Genomic DNA, 27176 nt, shown 5'->3' with positions numbered 1-27176 from the left:
ATGACATCAGTTTGCTTTTGTGTATAAGTGTTATAGCTGTGAGATATAGTTTAATCTGTGGAATGTACTCAGAGAAGAGCGTTACTTATTACCTTGTGTATAACTCATTCATTGCCGTTGTCACATGTGCTTGTTTTGTTTTTCCTCCTGGCTTCTTAAGAGCGGGGACCATGTCTTACTCAGGATGAACACAGGGCCTGGATTATAGTAGATGCTTAAGAAATACTTGGATGAATAGATAAATGGATGTGAGCTCATGAATGGAAGTTTATGGTACTTAAATGTGCAGCGTACATATATAAAAACATGATATGAGGAATATATCGGTGTATGTATGGATGTGCACAGGCACATACACATACATCCCATACGCAGAGTACTGTCCCTCATCATATAAAGTAATTAATGTCTAAGGGGTCTAGCCAACAATAAATACCGTAACAATATGTAATTAAATAATGAGTAATTGCCAAGGCAGGAAAAAAATTTTAAACTTACTAATTTCTTAATGTGAAAAAACAGACATATGACAATTTTAAAACATTATGAGAGTTAAATATATCATCCCAAGAAAACTACAGAAATTCAAGCCCATTGACATTTATTCATGGCCACCCATTGCTTGGGGATTTTTTTAATGACTTCAGCCTTAGTACAAATCACAAAGCAATTATTTTATTTATTGTTTCCTTTACTGTGGATATAACAGACTATTCATTTTGGTAATTTACTAAAAATACTGAAACATAATTATCCAAGCTTTTGTTAAAACAATCAATGATAGCTTTTTTTCTAATAAGAAGTTATACAACTTAATAAGGTTTTAATAAACCCTCAAATTAATTTGATTTTTCCCCAAGATTAGTAATTATAAAAGAGTACAGGTCCAGTTGTCACATTTTTTACTAGAAATATACTGACATAGCACAGGCAAAGTTTCTATCTAAGGTAGATACCACCTCTGTGTAATCAGAGAATCGCAGTCATAAGTCTTACAGACAGAAGGGAGCTATATTCATACATACTTTTTGGCAAGTTATTAGAGAAACTTTATGTTTCACTGTGAAATTATGTATCTGATATATAATCAACTTTATGTTTTCTACTCTAATTAGAACTAGAAGTAGCTTAAAAAAGAAAATTTATTCCAAAATCTCATCTGAGGAGGTAGCTTTGGCTGACTCCTCACTAATCTTGGCCTTGAAAAACAAGATCCCTTCAGTCCCACCGGGTCTGGGCCACCTGCTTGTTGTCTCATGGAGTGTTCGGAAGGCCTCAAAGAAAGCCTTAGGTTTTACTCTAGTAGCAGTGGCATCGGACTTCTTCTCCATGTCGGATTTGTCCACTGCAGGTAAAGATTGCTTTCTACTGCCTCAATGTATGTTCATATCGAGTTTTCTCCTGAGTTTCTTATATCCCATATGAAGAATGCTTGAAGTCATCTATGAAGAGCTTTTCCTCAATCCCTTTTCTCTAGCAAAAGGACCAGTCTTTGTCACAACACACTTAATTATAAATACCTCAATCAGGAAGGCAAAGATACTAGTACAGCAGCAGAGATTTCTGGAAACAGTCCAGCAGAGTTTACTGGATTCAGTCAGTCAGATTTACTCTGTGTTTGTTGAACTGCCTGCATTTTTTAAACCCTTCATGGATAAGATATTAGAGTTGGGATCCAAACACTGCCTGCCTCCTGCCCTTTTCCCCAAATTATAACTCTCTGTAATATTAGCATCTCTTTGCCACCAATTTTCTCTGAATTCATTCTAGAATACATAAATCATTATATTTGAGTTTTGTGGTTGTGAAATAAATATTTATCTAGGACTGAGTATACCTAAAATGATTGTGGATGGATGGATAGATAAATAGATCGGTAAATATTTACAACACAATGTGGTAAGTATAGTGATGTGAAATGTAGGTATTATAGGAACACAGGGAAGGATATCTCACCCAGCCCAGTTGTTCAAAGAGAGATTTCATCTCTTAAAAAGTGGGTAGAAATAGGCAGATGAAAGTGGAGGAGAGCAAAGGATCAGTAAGAGAAAATCACAGAGGTGAGAAACAGAGTGACGCATACAGGGGATGAGAAACAGATGTGTGTTGTTGACGCAGTGTTTGAGACAGCGATGGTACAAAATAAAGCTCAGATGATAGAGGTCTCATCGTGGAGGACCATTTAAGCCACGGAAGGCAAAGTTCTTTGGGCATGGAGACCCTGTTCGTCTTGCTTATGCCGCAGTCCCAACATTGTGCGTTGATCTGACACACAGGTCCTGGCCCTCAGCGAATGTTTGCTGCATAGATGAATGTAAAAAGGATTTTAAGCAGAAAGGTTGTATGTTTCAATTTGGATTTTTTGATATATTGTTCCTGCAACAGCCTGGGAGATGGATCTAAGAGTAAAAGTGGAGTGAAGGTGACCACTAATGATGGGAAGAGGTTAAGGGTCTGAATGAGTCTCAGTTACAGGAAAGAACTTGGAGGATTCATATTGGTGAATTGAACATCTAGGAGCCAGTGGTTGTGTGGCTATGAGAAAAAAAGGAGAGACAGGAGGCAAGTGTTATGATAAAGTTGCCATTGTTTGACTTAAAGAATACAAAAAGAGCTGTCTAGGAGAAGACTCAAGTTCAAGTTTTTCTGCAAATGTATTGTAATTCAAATCTGTTTCAACTTTTACTTTATAAATGAATCCATGATGAAATTCTTCTAGATTTTCAATGAAAACCTTGTAGCACTTCAAATTTTTTGAATAGCCTATGGACATTACATTAGCATTGCATGGAGAACATAATCTAAAAACAAGAGCACCTCACCTTTTTTTTTAATCCTTTTTTATTTTAATGACATCAAAACATTTTGACATAACCAACTGCTACTTCTTCACATAGAAATTCTGATAGGGAGAGAAATATGTTTTTTTGTTTTGGGGGGTTTTTTTTGGTTGGTATTCTCTCCCCTGGGTCTAGCTTTGTGCATTCAGGTTGGGGGCGGAATCAGCTGCCACGTGGAACCTCACTCCCAGACAAGTGGCCTTTGAAAGCTTTTCTACTTTGCACAGAAAAGGAGCAACGCTCGGAGGCCAAGGAGAATTCCCACTAAACAGCATTTCCACTTCTGTTTCACAATCTGGTTTTAACATTTGGTGAGGGGTGAAACAAACCCAACAGAACAAAGGGCCATCCTCCATTTGAATTTAAAGTTCAAATAATGTTTAATTTGTACTCAGATGGTTAAAAGTATTGTTAAAATATATAATTCTTGTTCACTGGAGGTTTGTAAGATGTATTGGTGTTTTTCTCTTCTTACTCTTTTGGCTCACTTCCTCTTCTAAATAAATCTTTTGTTATCTCAAGATAGTTCTTTAGGATGAGTAACTTCATCCTGTCACATTTCCAAGTAATATCTCTCAGCACAAATAAGTTTGGGTCTAGACATGGTTATGGGGCATCCAGGTGGCATTAGCCAGCCGATGTCTGGATGCACAGAGCTGAGGCTGGGCAGCGGCCAGGGCTCTGGGGAGCAGTGGTTAATAGAGACAGTACCCTGAGAGGCAGGGAGCAGCAGGGAGAGGGTGTAGAGGGCCATCAGCAGGAAACCAACCGTGAAACCTCAGCTTCCGCAGAACCAGAAGAGGAAGAGCCAACCTCAAATAGACAGAGCAACTTGATCAGAGAGGCCAGAGGGCCAGGAGAGACACATCCCAGAAGGCAGGGCTGAAGAGAAGCTTAAGAAGGAAGAGGGAAGAGAGAAAGTGAAGCAAAGAGCCCCTCAGGCATCACCCACTTCTCTCTTACTAACCTGCCTCCTTAGCCTGCCTCCTACACTGTCCTCCACCCTTACCCAGCTCTTCTGAACCATAAGAAAGGATGATACTTAATTGTTTCTGTACATAGAAAATGTTAATGATTTACGCCACGTGAAGGTATAATTGCCCCTGTGTACAAGTATGACTTCAGATTAGCTTCTTTTAGCATCACTTCCATGTAGTTTGTTTACAGGCTTTGTGGCTTTTAATGGTCTTTTCCTGTAAGTAGGTACAATTAATTTGACTATAATGCGAATGTTTCAAGGATCCTTATTTTCCTGGTTACCCAGCAGATTTTACCATTGTTTACTCGAGGATATTTTTCAGTCCACTCAGCTCCTTGTGCAGGATGAAACAGATAAATACCTTGCTCAGAGCCAAACAGAAATAATTTAGATTCCACTTCCATGGACTTTCTGCTTTGTTTGCACTAAGAGAACTCCTAACAATTTTGAGAAGGATAAACAGAAATGTTCATTTTATTGTACAGCTTTCTGAACAAGGACAGTGCTGCAGGTCCAGTTCATATCATTTTTGTTTTGTATTTTATCCACAAACAGGTGCAATTCTATTTTCCCTGAATAGATTGTGGTGTAGCTGTGTTTCCCCCACTGTAAAATGTAGTTCACATGTAGGATTCAAACCCCTTAAACTAGGTATCGGGTAGTACTTTTATTAAAGCATCCTCATTTTGTTCATTTGTATTTGCCCATTCCCCCTTGGGAAAGATTTTTTTTAATCAATCTTAAAGATCATTATAGTAAAGAAATGATTTTAAAAATCATTCCTTTTGAACAAGTTTTTACTGTATAGCACAGGAAACTATATTCAATATCTTGTAGTAACCTATAATGAAAAAGAATATGAAAATGAATGTATGTATGTATGTATATGTATGACTAAAACATTATGTTATACACCAGAAATTGACACAGCATTGTAAACTAACTATATTTCAATTAAAAATAATGCAATTAAAAAAAACATTCCTTTTGGTTCATAAGGATACAGGTCTGTGGAAAAAGTAAGATGGATCTGGATCTGATAATAGTGCTATACTTTTTATCAAGTGAATGTCAGAGTTCATGATAAACCTTATTTTCTATGGCATTTTGCTGAGTTTATTTGGATTCTATTTCTTTTATTCTAGAAGAAACAGAAATATAAAGAAATTAAAAATTTTATCCAAAGCCACATTGGCATTAGGTCTGAGTAACCTTGGCATTGCTGACAAAACAACTTGACTTTTTCCTCGAAGCTTTTGCTTGAAATATTGATGGAGTCCTTGAAAGCTTTCTCACTGGGTTTTCTTTTTTTTCCTTACGTGGTATTGATTTCTATTTCTATTTTTTTTAACTTCAAAAATTCACACAGCACAATTGTTAAAAAGTTCAAAAGTAACTTTCTTAAATTTGGCTTTTAACCTAAATTTTAGATTTTTTAAAAAAACCTAACTGTACCACTTTGATATATCTAATAAATAATGCAGACTCATATTCATCAGTATTGAGCAAACTGACATACTTTACCTTTGAAAAACTTGTTTTCAAGAATGGAACCCCTTCTTTAGGGTTTTTATTTGTTTGTTCGTTTTTGTTTTTTCCTGGTAGCTGCTAGCTTCACAAAGGATTGTTAGTATATCAGTTGATGATTAGTCTTGCAAAATAAAAAAATTAAAATTATGGGTTTTTTTGTACAAACCAAGTGCCATTACTTAAAATTTCCTTCTGGTATTGATAGCCCATGTGAAAATCTTGAAGGTTGAGAAAAGACTACAACTCAGATATACTGATAAGGATTACTTTCTGACACAGATGTACTATAAACTGCATGTGTGAGAGCTGAGATGTATTAGGGAAGGATGCAACTTAGCCACTCTCTAACTTTCTTTATCTTTGAAGGACCAACACTTACTAGGTTAACTTCAATGCTTGAGAGAAAAATCTTGAAATATTGACTAAATTCTGAATTCTTACTATAGTATTTGAGACACCCCCCAATCAAATGTAACTATGGAAACTCAGGCAGGTTGTCATTGACCGAACTGTTCTGGCAACTTGGTGGCCTGGTATTTTAAACAAATGATTCTCTTTGACAGAGGAATTATAAATGAGAACCTCCTTCGAGAATTCCCTTTTTCACGTCTGTTGTTTATCCACCCTTTTTCCTGTTGGAGAAGAAAGAGTACAGAGTGGGGAGGGGAAGCTACCACAGTCTAGTGCTTGGGCCCTAGACCTGCAGTCTCCATGTGTGGTATCAAAAGATAAAAAACAAGAGCTCTGACCTTGAGAGGTGCTGAAGTCAAAGCTCAGAAAACAGATTTCCCTTCAGGCTCACCCTTCCCTCTGCACCCCTCCTCTGTGATTGAGCCGTCTACCCAGGCTGGGAGCTTTGCTTCAGTCCACTGAGTACCCGTCCCATATCCAACCAGTTACCATGTCCTGTTGATTCTACCTCTTTCCTCTGTCTTTTCTCACCACAGCCTAGCCCTCAGCTCATGCCACAATTGTCTCTCCCCTGGATTACTATAATGCCACCTACTTGGATGCCTTAGCTCCATCAGCTCTGCCCCTCCTACCCCTTCCCCACCAGCTCCTCATGCACATACATGTAATCCATTCTCCAGCCACTGGTGTTCCTTACATGAAAGTCTCATCGTGTCACGCATGCCCTTGTTTGTACTGCCTTCAACTCGCCACCACCTTTAGGTCAAGTCTGAACATGTTAACACAATGCATGAGACCTGCATCGGTCTGGTCCCAGTCTACCCTTCCAGGAACATTTCTCACCCCAGAGACATGCTTTAGTCAATACTAAAATATTTTCAGTTCAAGGCACCATGCTTGGCCTTATATGTAGTTCTCTCTACTTAAAACGAACCTGCAACCAGCTCTTCCTCTTCTCCTTCCCCATTCCCTTTCACCTAGGTAAATCTTACTCTTCAGGTTTTCAGTTTCGACCCTCCTTTTTCAAGAAAGCCTTACTGGACACCCATGAAAGAATTATGTTCCCTCAGCCATCCCGGTATGACTCCTCTTGTCACACATATCCCTCCTTATTCTATGCCTGTATATTCAAGTGGACCCTTCACAAGGCAGTTGGCTCCATCAGAGCAGGGACTGAGGGTTTCTTCTTTGTCGATATATCCACAGCCCCTGGCACAGCGGTGGAGCTTACAGTTAGCCTTTAGTGAATCTCAGATGTTTGGATAGATGGATTTTATATTAGTTCACCAGTAAAGACAGAGCAAGGAAAACAAGAACGAAAGTCGATATGGAGTCATGCCAAAGGGATCGAAGGACCAGAAGAGCTGAGAGAGAAAGAAAGAAAGCAGCACTGGGGACTGTCCTACCATTGTGACAAGGACAAGAATGTCTCATGCCTCAGACAAGAATACAAATTGAGGCCCACCTATATCTAACTATTATAAAGTTAAAAATCAAGTATAAGTAAAGTCTATTTTATCTTCCTACCTTTACAAATATATATTCATAAAAACCTGAGAAGACCAGGTGTTACTTCAGAATTCCCAGACATGTCAAAGTTCTGTGCCAGATCATGGAAGCACAGAGTGGCTCTGGAGTGTCGGCCCCCCAAGTCCTCAGTGCCAGATTCCACCTGTATTTCCTGAAAACAGCCATCCAGAGTTCACTCCTGGGCCCTGACAGATGTTGGCCCCATCAGAGAGAGACACATCAGGAAGTGGCTCCAGGGCATTCGAGTGTGGACGTATGGCATCCTAGGTACCCAGAACGGGGTCTCGAAGGGGCAGAGGGAGAGTATAGGCTTATGTGGGCTGATACCCTTGCCCAGGAGACTAGGGAGCAGCATGGCCAGAGAGGGTTGTGTCTAAGGATGACACTGCAAGCAGGAGACGACCTGGATTTATTCTAGAACTTGTGCTCCTAGTACGTATACTCCTAGTGTACATCTGTGAGGGTGTAGCTTTGGCAAAGACTGTCTGAGATAGTATTTTTAAAACCCCATTTGGATATGTAAACATACCTGAAAAGTTGTAGATACATCTTTCCTAAGTAACCTTTTAAGTGTTTGTATAAGACCATGTGACGCTCTGTTCTTTTGTATTTTGGGAAGCAGTTTAGTGCCTAAGAGCATAGTCTTTCAGGCTAAAACAGGATGCTGAGTTGTGAGTTGGTCTGAATTCTGAGTTTTCCATTTACTGGCGGTAGAGCCCTGGGCAGAATGCTTCATCTGCTGAGTAGAGGTAATAAAATCTTCCTCCAGGATTGTAGTGAAAGTACATGAGGTTAAAGTCTTTAAAAGGCTTAGCTCAAGTAAAGGTTCAATAGATCATAGTGCTGTCATCATCATCATAATCACTGTCATTATTTTTACAGCTGTTATTCCTTACTGTCTGTAACTATTGCGATGACCTTGGGCAAGTCATGTAACCTCTCAGAACCTCAATTTTTTCATCCATAAAATGAGGTCTTTGGAGCAGAGGACAACTAGGGTTCTGTCCAGTTCAGAGCAGGGCCTTTTTGGAGTTCCTTCTTTTTCAGTTTACATTAAGCCTGAACTTGACCCCCGGGCTACATTGTAAATTGTTAACAGGAGTTAGCTACTATACATGTAATATCACTATGCATTCTGTTTTGAGCAGACCTGATCTTGAAAATGTGACTCCTTCGTAAAAACTAAAAAACTCTGGATTAAATGTATGGTTTATAAAACAAGTGCTTGCTTTACAAAAAGATTCAGCGTAGTTTCTTTATCCACTGGCTCTTTTTTCTAGTACATTAAAAACCAAATTTTTGACTAATAAAATGATATTCAATTTGCCTGTAACTTTCTAGGACCATATGCAGAGATTTTTAAATCTCTTTGAATCACAGAATCCTTTGAGAATTGATTAAATCTGATTCCATTCTCCCCAAAATGAGCTTGGTTGCAAAGATTTGCATGTAATTTTTGGAGGGTAGGGGGCACCCCATGGATCTTAATTTAAGAATCCCTGGCATAAAACCAAAACCAGAACAAAGCCAGTGAAAATGGAATATGCTGAGGACACTGGGAGCAGTTTTAAAATTGGACCTCCAAACACCGAGCCCTTGCTAGGATTAGAGAAAGAAAGAGAGAACTAGCATTTATTGAAGGTATACTCCATGGCAGATACCATGCTATTTTTTATGTGTTACGTTGTTCTTCGCTTTCCAAACCTAAAAAAAACAGGTATTATTTCTGATGAGAAACAGAGGTTTGGATAATAAACAGTTCTCCAAAGTCACATTGCTAGTAGATAACAGAAGCAAAATTTGAACTGAGGCCTGCCTCTAAAGCTACTACACCATGATGAAGGCCCTAAATTCCTTCACATCTCTTCCCAAGCTCCCAAATCTTTATGAAAGAACAGATCACAGAAGTGCCGAGATTTCTCTTCTTCCTCGTAAGAAGTACAAGCCGGTTCTCCCCCGCTCCTGTGTCCTGTGCTTCCTCACTGGAGCTAGGCTGAGCTGCAGGAGCGCTGTGCTGCTGTGGAGGAGGGGTGGGGCCAGCAGAGAGCTGAGAGACGTTGAATTCTCTGGGCTGGACATGACTCCAAAGTTCTGATCCCCTACGTGCCCCAGTAAAGGTTTCAGCTGACATCTGTGTAAAAGAGTTGTCAGCTGAGGAGCAGAGAAGTGGCCTGTCAGACTCAGAATGGCCCATGTGCCAAGTCTCACATGAGAAAAGTGAAGACAGGCCCCATTTGGAAGAGAAGACCTGCTTTTCAAAAGATTTATTACAGAAGGGTCATGTTGCACAACATGCAGTGCGCTCAGTAGATTCAGCTCCTCCTTGATTCATTCACATTTCACAAGCTAGCTAATTAATCACCTTAAAAAGGAGGGAGGAGAAAGGGGAGTAAATGGAGGGCCTTATGTGAATGACAAAACAACCTGGGTCTTAGTAGAATCCTGTCTTTCTTCTATAAGCTAATACTGAACTTTCTCCATAAATAGCCTGACCCCATACTGTGCAGAAATCACTGAAATTTGCACACTTAAAGACCTTATTTACCAAAGTGAGGTCTGCATTCTCATGTTCTAACCTGTCAGACAAGAACATTCTTGGGAAGTTGGGAATAGCACAAATCCATTTTTGGTTTCAAGTCATTTTAAGATATGCTATCTTATTACCTCTGACTTCACAGTGTGTCCTAGAAAACCATGCTGTTTTCACAGTGATATTAAAGGCTCAGCGAGATTTGGCATTTGATTGAGATTTTCCTCATGATTTCCCACATAACATAGAATGCGTCATGAAATCACTGGCTGCTAAGCATTTCAGAACTTTATTTGGCAGTAATGAAAAAAACAAGTATACTTGAAAATGTTTGAAACATGCATATTTAGAAGTAGCTGACATCTGATACGTAATTTTTTTTATATGTTGTGTATGGTGCAAGAGATTTTCTACTAGTGCAAAGAAGGTACTTTCTTTATCAGTGAGACAGTATGCATAGTGGTTCAAGTCTCACTACTAGAGACAGACTGTGTGGATTTGAGTCCCAGCTGTGCTGCTTACCTGCTCTGTGACCTTGAACAAGCCACTTAATCTTTGTATGTCCTATTTTCTTATCTACAAAATATAGGTAATAGCAAGGTCTCCTTTACTGTGTTAATATGAAGATTGAGTGAGTTAATATATGCATAATGGGCTTAGAACAGTATTGCATATAATAAATGTTATCTAAGTATTAGCCATTGTTATACAAATGTGTCAAGATGACCAATAAACTATATTTTATGTGTTAGAGGGTGCAAAAATAGGTTAATTTATCCTTATTTTAGGATAAGGCTTTATACCGAGTATATTCTTATCTCTGTCTTGAGAAAGCTCTAGCTAAGAGGGCTGCCATTCTCCCTTACATCAAATCTGCATATCCATCAGTGGGTCTCCTAACATCTGTGGGTTGAGGATCCTTGTGTACCTGGAAATGGAAATGTGTACCTGGAAATGAAAATGTGCACCAACTATTTGGTAGATTGAATAAATACCATGTTTCACACATACCCAGCATACTCTCACCAGATGTATGTCAGCCCTACTGTGAAAATGAGATACAGGCAGACCTCGTTTTATTGCACCTTGCTTTATTGTGATTCACAGATACTGCGCTTTTTTACAAATCAAAGTTGTGGCAACCCTGAGTCGATCAAGCCTGTCGGTGCCATTTTTCCAACAGTGTTTGCTTACTTCATGTTTCTGTGTCACGTTTTGGTAATTCTGACAGTATTTCTAACTTATTCATTATTATTATATTTGTTGTGATAATCTGTGCTCAGTTATCTTTGATGTTACTGCTATAACTCATTTACGGCTCAGGTGATGGTTAGCACTTTTTTTTAGGAATAAAGTATTTTTAATTAAGGTATGTACATTGTTTTCTTAGACTTAATGCTATTGCACATATAATAGACTATAGTAAAAACATAACTTTTATATGTATTGGAAAATCAAAAAATTCATATGACTCACTTTATTGAGATACTTGCTTTATTGTGGTGGTCTGAAACTGAACCTGTAATATCTCTGTGGTATGCCCATACCTTTATTTTAAATGTTACTGACTTCATAATAGTCCTGCACATAATCAATGACTACTAAAGAAAAAATGTGGTAATAATATGTGAGGAGTCCTTCAAACCATTTGGTGCATAAAAAGTATCTTCATACTTGAAAAGGCTGGAGAAGTGTAGTCTTTCATTCATTTCAGCTATGTATTAAATGCCTAGCCTAGGCCTGCCTGGCACAGTCCTAGACAGCTGGGAAGAGAGCACCTAGAATGTAGTTGTTGCTCTCATGGAGATTATATTCTCATGAGAGGAGGCAATGAACAAGTAAACAAATAAGATGAGATAATTTTAGAGACAGATAAATGGAGGGAGCAAATAAAACAAAACAACGTAATAGAGAGAAGGCCTTGCTGAAGACCTCAGTTGTGTTTCAACTGACCTGAGATATAACTGAAATGGGGAAGAGAGTTCCATGCTGAGGGAACAGCAAAGGCAGGAGTCTTGAGAAAAGAATGAATTTGACATGTTTGGGAAAGTGAATAGAAGTTTAGATCTTGGGGGGATGTGATGGGGGTTAATTGTGTGGTAACTATAGACCATGGTTAGGTGTTTGACTTTACGCAGAGTGCAGTGGGAAACCATTATGCACTAGAGTGACACGATAAGATTTGTACTTTTCAACAGTTTACTTGGCTGTTGTGTGGAGAACCAAGTGTATGGGTGCATAAGTTGTCTCAGAAAGATCTGTTAAGAGCCATTAGCTGTAGTCCAGATAGATGCTGATGGCTTGGACTAGAATGGGACAGTGACATGGAGAAAGATTTGCAATATACGTTGGAGATAGAAACAACAGGACTTGTTAATAGTCTGGGTATAGTTGATGAGCAAAAGGAGGAACCAAGGAATTACATACAGTCAGCGCTCCGTTTCCCCGGGTTCCACATCTGCAGATTCAACCATCCACTGATCAAAAACATTCTTTAAAAAAAAACCCAGAATGTTCTAAAAAGCAAAACTTGAATTTGTCCTGAGCTGGCAAATATTTACATAGCATTTACATTGTATTAGGTATTATAAGCAATTTAGAGATGATTTAAAGCTTATGGGAGGATGTGCATAGGTTATGTGAGAGTACTACACCATTTTATATAAAGGACTTGAGCATCCATAGATTTTAGTGTCAGCGCAGGGGTCCCGGAACCCCTGCAGATACCAAAGGATGACTCTCTTTTAAGGTCTTATCAGGGTCCTGCCTTTGCTGTGAAACTGTCTCCAGCCATTCTATCCCTCTTTTGTCTCTCCTTTTGGTACAGCAGTTGTTTTTTGAGCCCAATCAGCTCCAAGTGCTTATGATACATTAGTGAGCAAAACAAAGGTCCCTGCTTTTATGGAGGTGATATTCTCTCCTGTACTACTTCTCTATCAGTGCCTGTAATTTACACTAACTTTTATGTACCTTTGTATTAGTCTGTAATTATTTCAGGTATATTATTTTTGTTCGCCAAAGAAACAGTCAACTTCTTAAGGACCAGGAACCCCAGTGGTGTCTGGGTCAGTGTTGGGGTGAGCAAAAAGTAACTGAAGCTGTGTCTTTTTCATAGGCAACTTGTTCAGAGGCTTTTGCTTACTCTAAATAAGTAAAATTGTGAAAATCTAAAATTGCAATTCAGATAATTGGAAAGGCAATCATTTTTCCATTAAAAAAGGGATATTTACTCACTCCAGAGTTAATTTAAAATAACAGACTCCCCTAATGAATGTAATTAAAAGTTTGTTAACAGGTCATTATATATTTGTCAGGGGATGCGGGTAAAAGAACTGAAGCTAGAGTACCAGGGGCCATAGTCAATTTTAAATTAGACAAAATGAAGGCAAAGGAGCTGAAATTTAGAATTATAAGTAAAAAAGACAGTTCTGATTTCTGAAAATTTAAACATACAGACAGCTTACAGAAGACTTCCATTTTCTAAATTTACAACTTATAATAGGCAGTTATAAATTGATTCTTTAACCAGATCATGTTCATCTGGCAATGAAAATTAATCATTTCAATACACGAGAATATTGGCCTCTGGTTATGGCTCTCTGAATATATCTTAAAATATAAAGAAGAAAACAAAATTCATAGTTTTATGTTTTGCAAGGAAGACTGACCCTTTTCATAAACACTCACAGGATATTGGCTCCTTTTCAAGGCTCCTTATAGTAAGGTTGGCATTGAGATGCTTATTGCTAGTGTGATGTTCTGTCTAACACATCTATTCTGTGGGTTAATTAAGCTTTTGAGGACTACCCCAGGAATCCAATGACCATCTATGACTTTGTTTCTATGGAAAGTGCTTCTGAGTTCTAGAATACTAACTTTAAACCCAAAGTTAGGAACACACCCCAATTATTAGGGATCCTTTTAAGCTTGTTTCTGTAATTCTCATAATCTGTATACTCTTTGAAGACCATAGTAATTATCAATGGGAAAGAAAACCTTTAATCAAGTAGTATACAGACGCACAGTTTTTAGGATGAGAATGTAGGTGTTCCCTTTATCTAATTCATTCATTTATTCGACACTCAACATTTATTGAGTGTGTCTCTGGGCAAGGCACTAGACAAACAGTGGTCAATCGATCCTGGTCTCTAACCCAGAAGAGCTGGGGAAGAAGACACATATACCAACAGGATGTCTTAAGTACCGTCAGAGAGATGTAAATGAAATGCATTGCAGGTTCAGAGGAGAGCAGAATACTTTCTTCTGACGAAAGTGGAAAGAATTCCTGGCAGAGATAGCATTTAAAATGCCACTTGAAAATGGAGAGAATTTGAAAGGGGACCGAGAAGGAATGGCATCCCAGGAAGCATGACAACATGAACAAAGTGACAGAACTAAGAATGTATGTATGTACAAGAAACGGGCAGTGCTTCATGCAGTGAACATTTCTAGAGCAACTACTAGGTGTAAGGGACTGCCTAAGGAGCCAGAAACAGAAAGAAAAATAAGATTTGGTTTTTGCCCTTGAGGAATAATTCCATTTAACTTATTTCTTAGAAAATGTGAGTAAGAAAATGGTTTTCAGTTAAGCTTGAGGATGGTGATGGCTGCTGAACTAAGGTATTGGAATTGTATTCTATGGCAGTGGCTTTCGTGATGATGATAATAATGCTTAATATTTACTAAATCCTTCAGTAGTCTTTGCACTTTAAGAGTTTATATGCATTAGTTCCTTGCAGTCTCCTTATGAGATATGATTACTGTTTTACTCCTACTTGTCAGCTGAGAAAACTGAGGCTTAGCAAGTCAATTAGTTCCTTTAATATTGCCCAGCTGGTAAGTAGCAGAGTAGGGATTTGAACAGGTGTCCTGGATTTCAGAGTCCATAACTCACTAGGGGGAGCCATGGAAGGTATGTAATAGGAAAATGATTGCTTTGAGCTATCCTTCTTAAGAATTCAATTGACTACAGAGGGAATGTAATGATTAAAGGGTTATGCTAGTGAATAGCTAATTAAAATCTAAATGGAGGTGATGTGTAATGAGTATAAAAAGTGGAAGGAGGTAAGAAAAAGGTCGTAAAGATAACTAACTTGATTTAGGGGCAAGGAAGAGGGTACAGTCAAATACAGCTTCAAGTTTTAGGGTCTGTAGTGCTTGGGAGACTCAGGGTGCCAGGCAGTGAAACAAAGACCACCAAAGAAGGAACATCTCTTGAGAAGGTAGGGAGAAGCTGGGGTGAGTAGTTTAATTTTGTACAAATTGAAGTCAAGGTGCCAATGAAATACAGGTATGAAGGGGTCCAGCAGGTGGCTGGAAATACAAAAGTTGAGCTTGGAAAAGAGATACAGGATTATATTCTCCCAGTGGTACTATGGTCAAGGAGAACTGATAAAGGACTTCAAAATCATAGTTTTATTAGGCTGGAGAAATCAGAACCAAATCATAGGATTTGTGAAATGAAGGGATAGTTTTAAAAAAGGAAAAAAGGAAGTATAGACCACTCTAAAAGGAGTTAAAAGTTATGAGAAAAGAGAGAGTTGCTGATAGACTGAGGCTAACAGGAATGATGAAAGTCTTCTTTGTTTTCCTAAGAATGGAATGAAGTAAGATGGTGACTAGAAATTGACCCAACATTACAAACTGACTATACTTCAATAAAAAAGAAAAAAAAAATGGTGGTGACTGATGGACTAAGATCTTGGAATTGGTGGCACTGCATTAACTCAAGGGCACACATGTTGGGTTAACCGGGTGAGGGATGTCTGGTGCCTCCTTCAGATTCATCCAGACTCTTCCCATCCTTTAGATCACCACTTAAATGCCACCCTTCTGCTAAGCCTTTATCTCGCCCATAGTTTTCCCCATAGAGCTTAAATGTTCCGTATCCCTTTTACCTACTGCTGTCAGTACGTACATGCATGGACCAGTGGTTCTCAAACATCAGTGTGCTTCAAAGCACCTAAAGGGCTGGTTAAAACACAAATTGCTGGGTTTGTGATGGAATCTGGGAATTTGCTTTGTTAACAAGTTCTCAAGTGATGCTGATGCTGCAGGCCTGGGGACCACAGCTTGTATGCTACTGAACTAAACTAAGGACCTATGAGAGGTACAAATAATTTGGAAGCTTTAGGATAGACTAGTGTGCCAGACTAGTCTAGAAAAATATTCCAAGAATCAGGCATGATTTAAGGGCATGCAAAAAAAAAAAAAAAAAAGAATGGAATATTTTGCCTAGCTCCATGAAAGAAAAATGTCTCAAGGGAAGCATCAACATATCCCTACTGAGCAAAGAGTTTTCTTAAAAGAGGTCAACCATGGGTATAGATTTTTAAAAATCAAATTAAAAATGAAGTGAAAACCACAGTGGTGACTATACTTTTATTTTAATCATGAAGAACTAAATATTAGATGAGCAAGAAGTGCACAATTGTTATTTGGGGGAAAATAAGGATAGAGCTAGCATACTACGTTCCATTTAGAGTCCTATGTTGTTATTGTTCGTAACAACTGAGGCCTGGAGATACGCACCATTTCTAAGAGCTGGTCTTATAATTACCTCTTTGATTGCCACATCAAATTATTCCCTTAGGTTTACCTGTTCCTGATAGTTACCGTGCAAATCCGACTTAAGTAGATGTACCAAATCTCTGCGAGTGGTGGGTGTAATTTGCTCTGCACGTCACTAAAGTGTTGACCATGGTTGGCAAATATGCTAAATTGCACAACCAAAGGTGCAAAATCCATCCTGACATTTGCAAACATCAGTCATTTTGCTTCTTTTGCTAGTCAAACTCCCACTAAGCTAACGCAACAGTATCAGTGACAATCGGCTTAGCGTGAACAAAACAGCCATTTGATCATAGCCACACTATGTAACTTAGATGTATCAGAAGCCTTATTCTGATCACGTGGTCAGGCCACTAAATGGAGAGTGAAGTTAGATATCCGAGTAAATGTATCATTTCAGTTCCAAGCCTACACAACTGCTAATTTCACTATGATGATTCTCTCATATAACTGAAATTAGGTTTTTGAGTTGAAATGCACAAACATCCCTGTTAATGTTATCAACACCAAATTACCTGCTTTAGTCTTTTTGAATTATACGCTGTGAATCTTTATGTAAAACCTAAAAAACCACAGAAAAGAAAACAAATTTTCTAGACCTAATGGTATGCAAATAAATTATTCTGGACTAGCCGAATATAAATAAAGTTCATATTTGAGAACACATTCTTTTTTAAATAAAAAAAAAAATTTCAGAGTAAAGTTTTAGTTGCCCACCTGGAAAAGGAAAAAAAAATCCCCTTAAGTCTTAAAGGATACCAAAAATTCCAAATTGTTATAGTAAATACAAATTTTTAGAGAATCGATTGCTTTGTTGGAAAGGAGAGGTGTATGTCAGATTATCTGATTTCATTTTTACCATGGCTGAGTGGTAGTTTCTGAGTAGCTGGGAGATCCTCAGAAAAATTACAGAAAAGAAAGTAACTTGTCAGTCTTTTAGGATATATTTGGTTCAGTGTCGTCAGAAGGTAGTCTGCCCTCTCCCTGGAATCAAGTTGCAAACACTATCCTCAATAGTAATTAGAGCTAAGCGGCAATTACAGGACGTATGATTTGTTCAGATGCACTGCCTGTCGCCTGTTTCCTAGCACCACATTTCACAGGAGCACCAGGTTGAAATGATGGAATTATTTATCTCTCAATGTAATACCTCGTAGAGTGCTCGAATGCAGAAGTGAACGTGGATTGTAATCTTAAAAACGAAGGTAAGCCTGGCTGACTGATCAGCATTTATACCTCAGGGAACTTTTTCATGAAGTATATGACAAAAATGTAGACCAGCAAAGATCAATTTTAGAAAAAGGAAAAAGTATCAGGATTAGCGCAAATAGAATTTGCTAATTTCTTGACTCCCATGCCCAGTATCACCTGGGTTTTTCTAACTTGTTTTTATTTAAATTCTAATACTGGATCACTTTGCTAAGTATGATAAAGATGTGACAGACTTCCCGTATTTCCTTTGTCTTTATGAAATACAGCTTTTCTTTTGAAGTGTGTCTCACATTTTTACTAAGTGAAAAAAAAATGAGATTCATGTTTAATCCAAGTATACTAAAACTCTTTCTCTCTTTTCTATTCCCTTCAGGAAGTATATTTAAGCAGACAGTACATATACAAGAATTCACATTCAGACTGACAGAATTGTGGCTGATAGCCTGTAATAAAACTGAGTGACGTGGGTGATTTGCACTTTTGTCACATGATTTTTTATGCTAGGCATATTTAAAGTTTTTAATGTTCCATCTAGTTCAGGTCAAAACTCAATGGCTTCATGTTTATTTAGACCCTTGGGCATAGAAATCTCTCTGGAAACCAGGTAAGTTTAGCTGCTCAAGAGGGAGTATTATCTGTTATGAGGATAGATGTATTTTGTATGTATACAGTAGATATTTGTGAAACTCTCATTTTTATTTTTATTTTATCATTTTTGTTCCCCTCATCTAAAAAAAATTGTTTTTCTTTCAATTTTGCCATGTTTTAAACATGAGTAAATATTACTGTTAAGAAAGAGCTTAGAAACTGTTGGCACTAGGAAGTTGTTTTTATCCTGTTGTCCCCAGTGAGATTTCAGGTGGTTTGGGAAATACTGAAAGAACATCACCTTCTTTTATTCCACCTCATTGGTGGATTAGGGGTGTAAACAATGAGGGTTCAGTAGACTTGCAAAAATTGAATAGATCAAAGCAAATGTGCATTATTTTTTCCAAGGTCCTAGAGACTGTAATGTGGGACCTCTTAGCAGATGCTGTTGCTCAGTGTAATTATCACTATTAGGCTAGTACCTGATTTTGGAAGAAATTTTTTTTCTAGCCCTGGGTCCATCATTGGCTTCATTTTGTGTATTTACTTTGTCATGGAATTATTTACCACTCAGCATCATTTTTTTTATCAGAAAAAAAATGAGATGATCATAAGCCACATAACAGTTTAGAAGTCTACTTAATATAAGTAAAAGCGCCTTGTGCTCCTCAGTGAAAAGTTATAGTATTTGTATAACCCAGGACAGTAATGATGAATTTCTGTAAAAGTATGTCATTAAGTTCTATGGTGGATTTAAGTTCTTAACTTGCCCTACTCTGTCATGCCGATGGCAGATACTACCTTGTGAGCACATATAAAAACAATCCCCAGTTGTTGCAACTGACATGATGACTTGAGACAGAACTGAAGATATGACCTTAATTTAATTGTTTTATTTTACCACAGGGACAAACTCTTCCTGATATTAGCAAAATCTTGCTATTAATCTTTTGATTTATAGAAGCAAATATTAAAAATGAAATTAATATGATACAGTTGCAAAAGAAGGCAAATGACAAATTTTATGAGTGCTTTCTAGTTCCCTGGCAGTATTGTGGTGAGAGACAGAGTCAGAGATGAAGAGACGAGAGAGATGGATAGGCACATACACATATAGAGATCAAAAGAGACAGAGACAGAAAGATGCTAGAGACATGAGAAAGTCAAGAGACATGAGAAAGGCAGAAAAGACAAACGGGTGATGGGGTAGAGACTAAGGAGACAGCAGCATAAGAGAGGCAGAGAAGGGGGTGTTAGAGAAAAAAAGAGACACAAGTCAGTCAAAGTTTGGAAACAGAGATTGTGCAATTTTGGAACGTTGGATTCTTTTTGCATTTTCTTTAACTGAAAACACACTCTGTCATATTAAATGCATTCAACACCAGGTCCATTTTTATGAATATTTACTTTCCATTTGTGTCCTTTAAAGCAAAGAGAGCTTAAAAGGCTATTTGAAGTTCAGAGGAGACCAAGAGTCAAAATAAATGTCCTTCTAAAAGAAAATATTTCCATTCCTTTGTTGCCTTATAAAACAGATCATTGAAAAGGAAAATGATGAATGCTGTGATTAAATCCTCTCCTTTCCATGGGGCTCCTTATTAAAAAATCATTATGTCTTTGACTTTTGGTGTTCACTGGGGGAGTGAGGAGGAGTCATCTTGGAAGCCAAAGAGAAATTCCATAGGAAAAAAAAAAAGTGTAAAGGTACAAGAATAAACATGCTACACAGAGACATTTGCAGTGTCATTTGCGATGATGAATCACTTCCAGTGAGGAGAATCCTTGGGCATTCACTGGTGGGCCTTATCTGATGCTGGTTTGCATATCACTAGTGTCCCAGAAGCTGCCTGCATGACTGAAACAAGCAGCATCAATTTCTAGGATGTCAGGACTATGGCAGAGTTCCAAGAAACCAGGCCAAGGATTGGCCATTCTGTTCAGTACCCACTAAAGACTCTCAGGAGTACAAGCATACCCTGGGTGACAGTACTCTCCATGTCTCTCGGGATACGGGTGACATCGTATTGTTTCCCAGTTGCCCAGCTCCTTTGTTTGAAGGAGTTAGATGCCTAGCTTAATTAGGTTGTTCCTGCTTATACAGTTTTGCTCTGCTCTGCTTCATTCTATGCAGATTTCTGCCATACAATCAAAGATTAAAAAGAAGAAGAAGAAAATCATAGTAGGAGTGAGATGTTAGGAAATTCCAAATAAGGCACATTGGTGCTAATTGTAGTCCAGTATGCAAAAGTCAGCCAAACTTAGCACTCTTCCTTTGCTCTCCAAATCCCCCTCACCCTTTTCCCCTTCCTAATGCCACAGTCTTCCCATTACTCACAACATTTGCTCACCCTACCCCTGACATGGCCAGATTAGTCACTCGTACCAGGTTTCCACTGGGATGGAATGGTGGCTTTCATGCTGCTTACACATAGCCTGGGCTTTCGGTGGGAGCCGTCTCTTTTGCTTCAGGATGAAAATGGCTTCTTGACTGATAAAGGACCAAGACTGGCCTTGTCTTCAATGGTCACTATAATTATAATACTCCATTAGAATTGTTCCTGAATTCTCTATAGTACATTATAATTATGGTAGCCATGGGGTACACAGGCAAAAAGGGAAAAGGATTTGAGCACAGTTTTTAACTGTTCTCTTTATTCCCAAATTGCATTTTCTAGGATCCAATTCCTTTATTTTTTTCTCAACATGGGTAACAGCTTTTGCATAGCTTTGAAATGTTTGGCTAATATTTAAGCTAAGGAGATCTCTTTTCTGTACCAAAGTGGGAGTAGAGAACACCAGCAGAGCAAATATTAAGTCTGTTTCTTTAAATTGAGCAAACTTCTGGGAGAAAAAGATGTTTTAAAAAGGACCATTAAGTAAATCACTATTCTTTTCTTTCCCCTTCTTCGGTTCTTAAATGTAAAGAGAGCAGACACTGAAGGTAAGAACTGAAATCCTGTGAAACTAGGAGGCAAACACTTTGTGTCCCGAAGCTAGAATTTCTAGCAGCAGCTGAGTGTGTTGACCTCCTGAGTTGTTGTGTGTGGCCCCTTCAGTCTGGCCCTTCCTGTGAGCTGCAGAGGAGAGAGGCCTAAAGACAGAGCCAGAGGCCTCAAGGCCCTGCTGCTTTGATCTGTCCCAGTAGGTCAGTAGCCACTGCTTGGGAAAATGTGTCTTTTCTGATAGCATTTTTGTTGCAATTCTGATAGTACTTGAGTATAAGAACCACTGACTGAAATATGTGTGCCTCCTACTATGAAGCTGTTTGAATTAGTTATATGGATCCAGACAGTATGGTTAAAAGCATAGTTGGAATGAGTTTTGTTGTTCTCTTTTTTTCCCCCCATTGGAAATACTAAAACAATGATTTAAAATTAGGTGTTACAATCAATCTTCTGTCATTCTTTAAAATGGGAAGAAACATTGGCTCTTGGCCACACTGACTTTTCTCTTTCATTTAATTTTTTTCCATTATTCACATTAATAAAACCATTAAAATAAAATTCCTCACTTAAAAATGAATACTTCTAAATTTCAACCTAAATATTAAAAAAAGAGTCCAAATATTAATATACTTACATTTTTAAAAAAGATAAAGAATTCAATATATGATTTTTACACATTTTATATTGTACTGACAAATAGTCAAAACAGTGTCTCCAGGCAATGAGCTCTAAATTGATTCTACCATCAGTCAGGTACTATGCCAGATTAAGTTCTCCTAATCCCATTTTTCCCATACAGTATGAAGGGTAGATTCTGAAATTATGTTTATCTCTAAAATTTTATGAAATATAGTTCCTCTAGAAATATTCTACAGTTTAAGAAACATACTTGTTGTCTTTCCTAGGAAAGTTTGTATTTTCAGGAAAGTTTCTGAAATAAGTCATACTGCTATTAGGTCCCTAGCCTGCTATAAAAGGAGAGGAAAGAGTGCCTTTGTTTGTAACCAAAAGAGGCTGCAGACCTCATGAAAGCATCTTGACGCCATAGGCAGGAGTCACTGGGCAAATGTAGCTCAGGACCATCTCCCTACGTCTTTTTGCCAGAAAATTTCGTCAGGCTACTGTGACCTCCCAATCCAGTCTCGACCTCAGACAATTTTAGTAAAGCCCTGTCTGGAGATCATTTTGGCTTCTCTAAAGACTTAGTAATTTAGGAACGAAGCACATGACATTCCCTTTTGATAAGTCAGGTGTATTAAAAACTATTTCAAAAACCTTGACAAAGTGTTTGTTGGAACCCTGTCTCCCCTCCTTAGAGTTTCCTTTTTTGCATGCTCATGCTTAATATCGGGTTACAAGTGAAGAAAACTAACAAAGCAAAAATTATTTAGATTTAGCTTAAGGAAGACAATCAGTTCTCAAGACTTTTGTGTGTGTGAACCAATTATCTTCTTAAATTTCGAAATTCTCAGATTTTTCAATGCTGCCTTCAAAAAGAGTTGCAATTAATGAAGTATGTCACATGTTTAATCAAACTATATTTTGTACTGTATAGTAAATAACTCTTACCCATTTTTCAGTATTTAAATATAAGAAACTCAGTGCATGGGCAAAATATTCAGCTATAAATTAACCACCACTGGGCTGTATGTATTCTATTGCCACACATCCAAAAAGCTATCCATTGCTTCATAGTGAAAGATTCATCATTTTGTGTAAAAGCTGGCATATTACTACCAAACCCAAAGGACATTGTGGTTTAATATCTATCATGATGTGGCTTCACTGCTGTTTTTTGATGCAGTACTTCATTATTGCTTATAAACTTCAGCGTGGTATGCAGAATGATTTATTTTTAAAGGCAACATCCTGCCAGGATGCTGCTGCTGTCAGAGCACTTTGGAGGGAACCCTGAGCTGCCCCAAGGGGGATTCAGGCACAAAACTGCCAATTGTTAAGATTTTATAGACTCAGAGTTCTAGATACACATTTTTCTCTTTGGCATCACTGGATTCTATGTCAGTCTCCTCTATCCACTTAATGAAATTCAGTAAGGAACATCAGCATTAAAGGGAACTTTTATTTTCTCACAAATCATTTTGAGCAAAATCAAGCTGGCAGTAGAAAAAAGAACTTGAAAAGACATTTATCCTAAAAATATACAAACTTGACAGTATCCGAAGATGTTCTTCTTATTGGGGAATTTTGCCTATATGTGTCAAAATAGTTTACTAAAATTAATAACATTGAACACATTACTTTTTTAAAATTTCCATTAAACTATAACCTATAGGAAAGTACATATATCATAAGCACATACCTGTGTAACTAGTACTAAGATCAAGTAAAAGAACATCTCTAGCACCCTAGAAGTCCCTCTCATGTTCCTTTCCACCCGCACCCCATCCTACCCTTTTTACAAGAATAGTCACAATCCTACCTAACAGCATAGAATAGTTTTGCCTCATTTGGTATGTTAAAGAAATAAATAAATACAGCATGTTGATATGCCCCTTTATTTTAGTTTTTTCTCAATATTACATTTACAAGTTTTATTTGTTGTTTCATGTAATCATATATCATTGTTTCTTATTGCTATATTCCATTATGTGATTGTTCTGTTGTGTGAAGATATCAGAATTATTCTTTCTATGGTTGATGGGTAAATTGGCCAAATTCCAGTTTGGGGCTATTATATATAGTCTTGCTATGCACATTCTAGTATGTATCATTCTGTTAAGTGTATATTTAGACGTGGAATTGCTGAGTCATTAAGTATGTATATATTCAGTTTTAGTAGACATTGCTAAATAGTTTTTCAATGTAGTTGTAACAAGTTACACTTCAAATAAAAGTTCTAGTTGTTCCATATCTTTGTCAGCACTTGTTAATCTGTTTTTCTTCGCTGTAACCATTCTTGTGGGTATGTAGCAATATCTCATTGTAGTTTTAATTTGCATATCCCTGATGACTAATGAAGTTGGGTGCTTGTTCATGTGTTTACAGGCCATTTTACTTTTGTGAGGTGTTCATTCAAGTCTTTTGCCCACTTTTCCTATTGTGTTATTTTTTTCTTATTGATTCTATAGGAGTTTTTTATTCTAGATTCAAGTCCTTTATCAAAAATATGTATATATATAGTGAATATCATCTCACACTCTGTGGATGGTCTTTTCATTCCCTTCATTGTGTCTTATTCTTTCATTCTTATTCTTAATAAAGTATATTTATCAATCTTTTCTTTTTTGATTAGCACCTTTTGTTTCCTATTTAAGAAATCTTTGCTTACTCCAAGGTCACAAAGATGTTCTGCTTTTCTCTTTGTTGTTTACCTTCTAACCTCAAAACACTAAGAATTCCTGGGTGCCTAACAAAGTTTTAAATTTTAATACATTCCATTTTTCTATGATTTTTGTTTATGCAGTTCCCTTCACCATTCTCCCATACCCACCTCGCAAAATACTAAACATTCCTCAAGGCTTAAGAGATAGCTCATTTATGGAGACATTTATGAATCTATCTCCTAACCAGATGTAATCTCTTTCTCTCTTAAACCTCAGTGACATTTTGTTGATAATATAGACCACTGACATATCCTGCCTTTTAGACATACTGATGGATTTAGCTATTTATGCTCTCCAGGGATATGGCATAGTGTCAGAGGGGTAGGAATAGTTCATAACTGCAGTAACTGACGCTTAATGAACACGTGCTGTGTGTCAGGCACATAGTTCTTGTATAGAAAAATCTCAAGTCCTATAATGCAGATACTCTTATTTTCCCCAGTCTATAGAAAGAAAGTAGAGGTAAAAAAAAGTAAAATCAGTTGTCTGCGATCATATAAGAAGAAAGTAGTGGACCTGAAAGTCATCATTTTCCTCCTGAATTGAGGCTTTTAATGTGTATAGAACAGCATTGCCTGTAGCATCATGTTTATCCCAGAGTGAAAAGAAAAAGGAACGATACCTTCTCAAATTGGGAGTAGAAATTATAACTGCCTAGACACTCACAGTTCTCATTAGTATATTAAAAGCTCCAAGATGTTTTGCAGAAAAGAATCATTTTAAACTTTGTTGAAGTCAGCATTTTCTATATGTATTTGATGACAGAATCTTTTTCACATAACAGCTTTACAAATAGCCTACTTTTTAGAATGATGGCATGGGCTTTAGAGTCAAATAAACGGGAGTTTGGACCCAGGCCCTACCATATACTAAATGATCTTAATCTCTCTAAGGCTTACCTTTCTCAACTGTACAATGGAGATAATAATACAAACCTCACAGAGTTGTATTATAATTTAATAAAATAAAGGACACAAATCACTTAGCACAGTACATGGCATAGAACAGACTCTCCTTACATGGTAGTTGTTATTATTTTCTTATCTTCTCTTAGTAAGTAAAATAAATTCTGTCTGATTCAATTCATAATCCATGTGACTGTCAGCACTGTGCCTTGTACAACTGGTCCCCCATAAGTATTTACTGAATTAAATAATACTATTATATAGGAAGGTTATTTTTAGATAAATACATTCTTATAGAGCATTGAAAAATCTTATTTCAGTATTACTACTTCATTAAGCTCAAATGAAAGTTTCCAGTAATTCCCAGATGCAAAGGAGATCCAACATTTTAAGTCTCTTAGTTTGATGGTAAAATGTTTCTATCTACAGCTAGAGAATGTGTCTACATAACTGAGGTTTTTTCAGGTATCCAGTGTGGTTACCGTAGCATAGTAGTGAAAAGCAGAATTCAGAAGTGAAATTGCCTAGGTTTGAATCCTGGCTTCTCCACATATAAACTATTAATTGCATTCTTATGGGACATGGACGTGTGGTATTTCCACGGTGAGAGTGATGACTGTTAGATCTTTGGAGTATGCGTATTTGTTCATGTGTGTTTAATTTTAGTACCGGGAGTTTAATAAATATATACACATCAAGTGATATAAAAAGCCTTATTTCCAAGCAAGGTGGAGCCCTATTATGACTTGATTTATTATGACATATTCAAGATTATATCCTATGCTTTGAAGCAGAAATACATGTAGGAGGTATCTTATGTAATATTGCCAAATAGTACAAAAGACAAAGGTTGGCTCTGTCCCATGAGGATAGCAATGTAATGGGAACATTATACCACCCTTTGTGTTGAAATAGCTGCTTATTATATTTTCAGTCTTTTTTTTCCCTCAGTGAGTCCTTGAGCTTTAGAGAAATTAAACACCCTCTTGCAGGCTGCAATGCATTTTGGCCAAATTTCTGTTTTTATCTCCCACTGGCTCTCACGCATCCCGAGGTGAAGAGAAATGTTTCCCAGCAGCAGCAGCCAAATCTGAATAAGGTGACAGAGGGATCAAAGCCCAAAGTAACCTGTGCAAAAAATGCAGTTTATTCCCACTCATTTGCCACTTGCAAGAATGCCCTTTGAAGCAATCGGTTTCAGAGACACAATATTAAAAAGCAGGTTTTAAAAGCGAAAACAGCAAGGTTGAGGTGAGGGAATTGATGAAAGCATAGTTTATATTTATTCAGAAGATCTACTAGTACTTTAAAACAATCTGTGTTTAACATGGCAAATTGTCTGTCATTAAAATGCTAATGAAATGGTAAACAGCTGCTAAGTTTTTTATGCTAATGAATGGTGGCAGCTAAGTAGTTCTCAAGCCTTGTCTTTATTAGCATAGAGATTTGATTGGGTAAGGGGGATCATTGTGCATTCTGACCTTTGTTGATGGAGCAATCTGTTTGTCATGTTCCATGCTGCATTCTGTTTGATTCGAGTTTTGTTAGTACAAAGTGACTCTTTCCAGGCTCTCAGGGGCCATGTGCTACTGTGCTATCAAAGCCACCATTGTGGGCTTAGAGAAAGAATTTTGCTTCACTTTGGGAGACCTACAATGGCAAAATAATTATACATTTGTTCATCAGGCATGTTAAAAAACAAAATTCAACTGAGTAAATTTTAAAGATCTAATTGGCTTTATTGAACAATTCATGAATCAGGCAGCATCCCATCTAGTGAGTAGAGGGGAGC

At 37.5% G+C, this 27176-nt stretch overlaps 1 protein-coding gene across 3 annotated transcripts in view; it reads left to right on the top strand.

The window, feature by feature from the left end:
* The window catches only part of ZNF385B (zinc finger protein 385B), a 340422-nt gene that overhangs the window by 229024 nt on the left and 84222 nt on the right, over positions 1-27176 (top strand). Inside the window, exon 1 of one of the 3 annotated variants that reach the window (XM_064484946.1) lies at positions 17260-17595. The exons of 1 other annotated variant lie outside the window; for it this stretch is intronic. The gene's annotated coding sequence lies outside the window, so the exon portion shown is untranslated. Of the gene's footprint in view, positions 1-17259; positions 17596-18149; positions 18207-27176 lie in introns of those variants that run through there. One more of the 3 variants, XM_064484947.1, reaches the window with a different exon arrangement.

This window comes from Camelus dromedarius, chromosome 4, assembly GCF_036321535.1.
Source record: "Camelus dromedarius isolate mCamDro1 chromosome 4, mCamDro1.pat, whole genome shotgun sequence".
Taxonomy (NCBI): Eukaryota; Metazoa; Chordata; class Mammalia; order Artiodactyla; family Camelidae; genus Camelus; species Camelus dromedarius.
The sequence above is the reverse complement of the archived record's forward strand: the minus strand, read 5'-3'. Positions and strand labels throughout refer to the sequence as shown.